The sequence below is a fragment of the Eulemur rufifrons genome, chromosome 7, assembly GCF_041146395.1.
Source record: "Eulemur rufifrons isolate Redbay chromosome 7, OSU_ERuf_1, whole genome shotgun sequence".
Taxonomy (NCBI): domain Eukaryota; kingdom Metazoa; phylum Chordata; class Mammalia; order Primates; family Lemuridae; genus Eulemur; species Eulemur rufifrons.
The window spans coordinates 98,627,176-98,634,669 of NC_090989.1; the positions used below are offsets into that span (position 1 = coordinate 98,627,176).

The following is a 7,494-nucleotide window of genomic DNA, read 5'->3' on the forward strand; positions in this document are numbered from 1 at the left end:
AAATCTCTCTCTGTTGCCTGGGCTAGAGTGCCATGGCATCAGCCTGGCTCACAGCAACCTCAAACTCCAGGGCTTAAGCAATCCTTCTGCCTCAGCCTTCCGAGTAGTTGGGACTACAGGCATGCAGCACCATGCCTGGCTAATTTTTTCTCTATATTTTTAGTTGTTCAGCTAATTTCTTTCTATTTTTAGTAGAGAAGGGGGGGTCTCACTCTTGCTCAGGCTGGTCTCAAACTCCTGACCTCAAGCGATCCTCCTGCCTCAGCCTCCCAAAATGCTAGGATTATAAGCATGAGCCACGGCACCTAGCCTAATGTTAACATTTTTTAATTACAATACTGAAAGAACAAAAATATTGTACAAAAAAATTATTTTAGTGGAAAAATGATTAGATATCTGTCATGTTAAGTGTTAGCAAAAATACATATGTCATTAACAGAATAGTTTTCCTTCTATTTGAATAATAAAAGATAGAAATGCTTTATAGACAACAACTTTGTAAGCTATTAGACATAACTTTCACCACTAAGAAAAAAATAATATGAAGAAATATTTAGAGAAATAAAATTTAGTAGTTCCAAGCTTTGAAGAAATGACAACAACTTTTGATTTTATTCAACACACCAAATATGTCTTTCTTATTTTTCATCTGGAATATTCCATATTTAATCTGAGCCATGCCAATTTTAATTTGAAGTTTGAAGCCTTTCAGTTGCACTACATTTTTCAGAACTTCTTTAATGCCATATGGCAATTAAAATGCAAGTGTAGTTTTCCTTTAATGATGCTGTTATTATTTAAGTAATAAGAAAAATATTAAGATAATTGATTTCAGACTTCATAATTTCACCCCTAAATTTTTACTAGGCTTTTTTCACATTCATACAGGTAATATAGTTTCAATAATAATTTTTTTCAGAAATCTTGTTTTCTTTAACCAATACGATCCAATAGCAGGTATTCATCTCTAATGTATCACTTTTTATTTTTGAAGTGTATAAATAATATATTCATTTTTAAAGGTATAATTTTACATTTCTGCATTTTAAAAAGAGTTTGGTCATAATTTTAGATAAACGCTTTTTATTAATGTGCCTGCATGTGTCATCTTCAGGAGCACAACTTTGCCTATATAATCTGAGTTTATTTGTAACTTTCTGATTATATACTGCTTATTTCTGTGTACTCAAGATACAGGAGTGAATATCCATTTTTTAAAAACAATACTCAAACAGTTATGGCAAATTTCTATAAATGCTTGAAATATTAACTAATAATAAATGAATAACCTACTAAATATCTCACAGGCTCCTGTGTATCCTGAGGCCATACGGGTCTTTAATCATGTGAGTTGTGAATGATAACACCTATTAACTATAAGCCTCAGAGGACTAGGACCATAGCTTGTATATCTTTGAATCTATAGAGTCTGGTATAGTAGAGTCTAACAAACATTTGGAAAATGAATGAATGAACATGTTTCCTTTAATGGAAATCAGATAACTCATACTTCTTTTTTATTATTATTTCAGAATATTACTGGGTACAAATGTTTTGGTTACATGGATTGCTTTTGTACTGCTTGAGACAAAGTTATAAGTGTGCCCATCTCCCAGATGGTGTACATTGTACCCATTAGGTATGATTTCACCCATCCCCCTCTTACCCCCCACTTGTTTGATTTTTGTTGAGTTTTACTTCCTATTGTGCACATGAGTGCTGTTCAGTTAGTTCCAATTTAATAGTGAGCACATGTGGTGTTTGTTTTTCCATTCTTGCAATACTTCACTTAGGAGAATGATCTCCAGTTCCATCCAGATTGTTATGAAAGGTATTAATTCTTTTTTTAAATGGCTGAGTAGTACTCCATGGTATACATATACCACATTTTCTTAACCACTCATGAATTGATAGGTACTTGGGTTGATGCCGCATCTTTGCAATTGTGAATTGTGCTGCATTAAACATTCGAGTGCAGGTGTCTTTTTGATTAAATGACTTCTTTTCCATTGGGTAAATACCCAGTATTGGGATTGCTGGATCAAATGGTAGTTTTACTTTTACTTCTTTGAAGAATCTCCATACTATTTTGAATAGAGTTTGTACCAGTTTGAAGTCCCAACAACAGTGTATAAGTGTTTCTTTCTCTATCCATTCATGCCAGCATCTATTGTTTTGGGACTTTTTGATAAAAGCCATTCTTGTTAGGGTTAGATGATATCTCATGGTGGTTTTGATTTGCATTTTCCTGATGATTAGGGACATTGAGCATTTTTCTTATGTGTTTATTGGCCATTTGCCTATCTTCTTTTCAAAAGCTTTTTTTCATGTCTTTTGCCCACTTTTTAATGGGGTTGTTTGATTTTTTCCTGCTGATTTGCTTGAGTTCTTTGTAAATTCCAGTTATAAAGCCCTTTATTTTATGTATAGGATGTGAATATTTTCTCCCATTCTGTAGGTTGTCTATTTGCTCTGTTGATTGTTTCCTTGACTGTGTAGAAGCTTTTTAATTTAATTAAGTCTCATTTATTTATTTTTGTTGTTGCTGTGATTATTCTTGGGGTCTTCTTCATAAATTCTTTGCTTAGGCTGATATCTAGAAGAGTTTTTCCAACGTTTTCTTCTAGAATTCTAGGTTTACATCTATTATCCATCTTGAATTAATTTTAGTGAGTGGTAAGAGATATGGATCCTGTTTCAATCTTCTGCATGTGGCTATCCAGTCTTCCCAGCACCATTTATTGAATGTGGATTCTTTTCCCCAGTGTGTATTGTTGTCTGCTTTGTCAAAGATTAGATGGCAATACGTGGATGGTTTTATATCTGGGTTCTCTGTTCAGTTCCATTGGTCTATGTCTCTATTTTTGTGCCAGTACCATGCTGTTTTGGTTACTATAGCCCTGTAGTATAGTTTAAAGTTTGGTAGAGTGATGCCTCCACATTTGTTCCTTTTGCTTAAGGTTGCTTTGTCTGTTCAGGCTCTTTTCTGGTTGCAAATGAAGCATAGAATTATTTTTTTTAGTTCTGTGAAAAATGATGTTGATATTTTGATGGGGATTGTATTGACTCTGTAAATCACTTTAGGTAGTATGGACATTTTAACACTGTTGATTCTGCCATTTCATGGGCATGATGTTTTTCCGTTTGTTTATATCCTCTGCAATTTCCTTCCTCAGTGATTTGTAGTTCTTCTTGTAGAGGTCTTTCTCCTCCTTGGTTTAATATATTCCTAAGTACTTTATTTTCTTTGTTGTTGTAAAAGATATTGAGTATTTGATTTGATTCTCTGGTTGACTGTTGTTGGTGTATAGAAATGTTACTGATTTGTGTACATTGATTTTGTAACCTGAGACTTTGCTGAATTTATTTATCACTTCAAGGAGTCTCTTGGCACAGTCTTTGGGGTTTTCTAGATATAAGATCATATCATCAGCAAAGAATGATAATTTGACCTGTTCTTTCCCGCATTTGGATATCTTTGATTTCCTTCTGTTTCCTGATTGCTCTGGCAAGCACTTCCAGCACTATGTTGAATAAAAGTGGTGACAGTGGGAAACTTTGTCTAGTTCCAGTTCCAAGTGAGAATGCTTTCAATTTTTCCCCGTTCAGTATGATGTTGGCTGTGGGTTTGTCATATATAGATTTTATCATTTTGAGGCATGTTCCATCTATGCCTATTTTGTTGCGAGTTCTTATCATAAACGAGCACTGAATTTTGTTAAATGCTTTTTCTGCATGTATTGAGATGATCTTATAGTCTCTCTTTTGGCTTCTGTTTATGTAGTGAATCACATTTATGGACTCATGTATGTTGAATCATCCTTGCGTCCCTGGGATAAAGCCCACTTGGCCGTGATGGATTATTTTGTTGATGTGCAGCTGAATTCAGTTTGCTAGAATTTTATTTAGAATTTTTGCATCTATATTCATAAGGGATATTGGTCTACAGTTTTCTTTTGTTGCTGTGTCCTTTTCTGGCTTTAGTATCAAGGTGCTACTGGCTTCATAGAATGAGCTGGGGAGGATACTTTCCTTCTCTATGTTAGGAAATAATTTCTGCAGTCTGGGTACCAATTCTTCTTTGTAGGTCTGATAAAATTTAGCTTTGAAACCATCTGGTCCAAGATGTCTTTGGGTCAGAAAATTTTTTATTGCGGCTTCAATTTCATTGTTCAATATTGGTCTGTTCAGAGATCTATTTCTTCCTGATTAAACCTAGGGAGATTGTGTGTTTCCAAGAATTTGTCCATTTCCCCAACACTTTCAAGTTCATGTGCATAGAGATTTTTATAGTATTCAGAGATGATAGTTTATATTTCTGTTGTACCAGTTGTAATATCTCCTTTTTCATTTCTGACTGAGATTATTAGGGTCCTTTCTTTTATGTTTCTGGTTAATCTAGTGAGAGGGCTCTTGATTTTGTTTATGTTTTCAAAGAACCAACTTTTTGTTTCATTAATCTTCTGTATAGTTCTTTTATTATTGATTCATTTAGTTCTACTCTGACCTTAGTTATTTCTTTTCTCCTGCTATGTTTGGGATTGGTCACTCTTCCTTTTCTAATCCCTTGAGACAATTCATTAGATTGTTTTTTTTTTTTGGCAGAGCTAGCTGAGGCTTTATTTTGGAAAAAGCAATTGAATTGGTTTTTAGTTGGAGGCATGGGTAAGAGGGAGTACCCTGGGTAGTAAACTCCTCCCAGGGCTGGGCTGAGGGCTGGGACTGAGCCTCACATGGGTCTCTTGTTTCCTGTGCTCCCTGGCACAGTTGCCTACCCCCACAGGTTCTGGGGCAGCCACTGGAGGGGGTAGGCTGGAGGGGCCTCAGTGGCCGTTCACTTGGGCAGGACATCAGAGGACTCGGACACCAGCTTCCCATCGCGGGTCTCGATCTTCTTCACAACCACAGTCTTGGAGGAGCCGGTGCGGCCGAAGGAGCCGGAGCCCCCACCAGAGCCAAAGGAGGGGAAGGAGCTCAGGCCATAGCTAAAGCCAGGGCTTGTGAGGCCCCCATAGGCCGAGCTCAGCCCACCTGAGTAGCCACTGGTGGTCTTCGTGTGGATGCTCATGTTCTGCATCCCAGACTCCAGCCGGCTCTCCTCGCCCTCCAGCAGCTTGCGGTAGGTGGCGATCTCAATGTCCAGGGCCAGCTTGACGTTCATCAGCTCCTGGTACTCACGCAGCTGCCGCGCCATGTCCTGCTTGGCTCGAAGCAAGGCAGCCTCCAGCTCGTCCACCTTGGCCTTGGCATCCTCAACGGCCTGTTTCCCACGCTGCTCAGCATCCAAAATGGCAGCCTCCAGGGAAGCCCTCTGGCCTTTGAGACCTTCGATCTCAGCCTGGAGCCGGCTGATGTTCCGGTTCATGTCAGAGATCTCCGTCTTCGTGCGACGCAGGTCATCCCCATGCTTCCCAGCCAGAACCTCCAGCTCCTCGTACTTGGTCTGGTACATGCTCTCAGCCTCCGCCCGGCTGCGGTTGGCGATCTCCTCGTACTGGGCGCGGACCTCAGCGATGATGCTGTCCATGTCCAGGGAGCGGCTGTTGTCCATGGACAGCACCACAGATGTGTCCGAGACCTGGGACTGCAACTCACGGATCTCCTCTTCATGCAGCTGCCTGAGGAAGTTGATCTCATCAGTCAGCCCTTCCAGGCGAGACTCCAGCTCCACCTTGTTCATGTAAGCTTCATCCACATCCTTCTTGATGAGGACAAATTCATTCTCCACGTCTGTACGCTTGTTGATCTCATCCTCATACTTATTCTTGAAGTCCTCCACCAGCCCCTGCATGTTGCCGAGCTCCGCCTCCAGCTTCAGCTTCTCCTGGCCCAGTGTGTCCAGCTGTCTCCGAAGGTTGCTGATGTAGTTTTCAAACATGCCATCCATGTTGCTCCGAGCCGTCTTCTGCTGCTGCAGGAGGCTCCACTTGGTCTCCAACATCTTGTTCTGCTGCTCCAGGAATCGCACCTTGTCGATGAAGGAGGCAAACTTGTTGTTGAGGGTTTTGATCTCCTCCTTCTCCTGGTTGCGCACAGCCTGGATGTTGGGGTCCACCTCCAGGTTGAGGGGGCTCAGCAGGCTCTGGTTCACCGTGACGGCTGTGATGCCCCCCATACCACCGGCCCCGCCATAGCCCCCACCCAGACCCACGCCCAGGCCACTCCGGAAGCTGCTGCCGCTTCCCACCTGGGAGAAGCTCGAGGAGCTGATGCGGGCACTGGGCCCGCTGGTGTACGAGCGGCTGCTGAAGGCCCCCCGGGGGCCGGAGGTGGACATCTTGTAGGACTTCTGGGTCACCCTGATGGACATGATGGAGGCTGAAGTGGAGGCAGGCGGGCCGAACCAGACTGAGATTCAAGAAGGAGCGAGAAGCTGCTTCTAGGTCTCATTAGATTGTTGATTTGTGATCTTTCTGTCTTTTGGATATAAGAATTTAAGGCTGAATTTTCCTCTTAGGAATGCTTTTGCTGAATCCCATAGATTTTGATAACTTGTGTCCCCTTTGTCATTCAGTTCAAAGAATCTTTTGATTTCCATCTTAATTTTCTCTTTGACTCAATAATCATTCAGCAGTAGGTTGTTTAATTTCCATGATTTTGTGTAGATTTGAGTGTTTCTGTTGGAAATGATTTCTTTTTTTTTTTTTTGAGACAGAGTCTCACTCTGTTGCCCGGGCTAGAGTGAGTGCCGTGGCATCAGCCTAGCTCACAGCAACCTCAAACTCCTGGGGTCAAGCGATCCTCCTGCCTCAGCCTCCCGAGTAGCTGGGACTACAGGCATGCACCACCATGCCCGGCTAATTTTTTGTATATATATATTTTAGTTGTCCATATAATTTCTTTCTATTTTTAGTAGAGACGGGGTCTCACTCTTGCTCAGGCTGGTCTCGAACTCCTGACCTCGAGCGATCCACCCGCCTCGGCCTCCCAGAGTGCTAGGATTACAGGCGCGAGCCACCGCGCCCGGCCTGATTTCTGATTTTATTCCACTGTGGTCTGAGAAGATAAATGGTATAATTTCTATTTTTTTTGGATTTGTTGAGACATGTTTTGTGGCCTAAGGTGTGATCAATTTTAGATAATGTTCCATGTGCTGATGAGAAGAATGTGTATTCAGTAGCTTTTGGGTAAAATGTTCTGTAAATATCTATTAGGCCCATTTGTTCTAGAATCCCACTGTCCAGTGTTTCTTTGTTTATTTTCTGCTTGGAGGATCTGTCTAATTCTGTCAGTGGGGTGTTGAAGTTCCTGGCAATTACAGCAATGTTGTTTATCAATTTATTTAGATCTAGTACTGTTTGCTTTATGAATATGAATGTACCTATGTTAGGTGCATAAATATTTAGGATTGTTATGTATTCTTGTTGAATTGCTCCCTTTACCATTAATAATGACCATCTTTGTCTTTCTTTACTATTGTTGGTTTGAAATTTATGTTATCTGTTATAAGAATGGCTACACCGGCTTTCCTTGGTTTCCATTTGCATGGAATAT

General features: G+C 40.7%; 1 pseudogene across 1 annotated transcript; it reads right to left on the reverse strand.

Moving 5' to 3' along the window:
* Positions 1–4,598: 4,598 nt before the first annotated feature.
* Positions 4,599–6,358, reverse strand: LOC138386528 (keratin, type II cytoskeletal 8 pseudogene; annotated as a pseudogene). Its single transcript, XR_011233887.1, has one exon. The product of XR_011233887.1 is annotated as a keratin, type II cytoskeletal 8 pseudogene (transcript).
* Between the last annotated feature and the right edge of the window lie 1,136 nt (positions 6,359–7,494).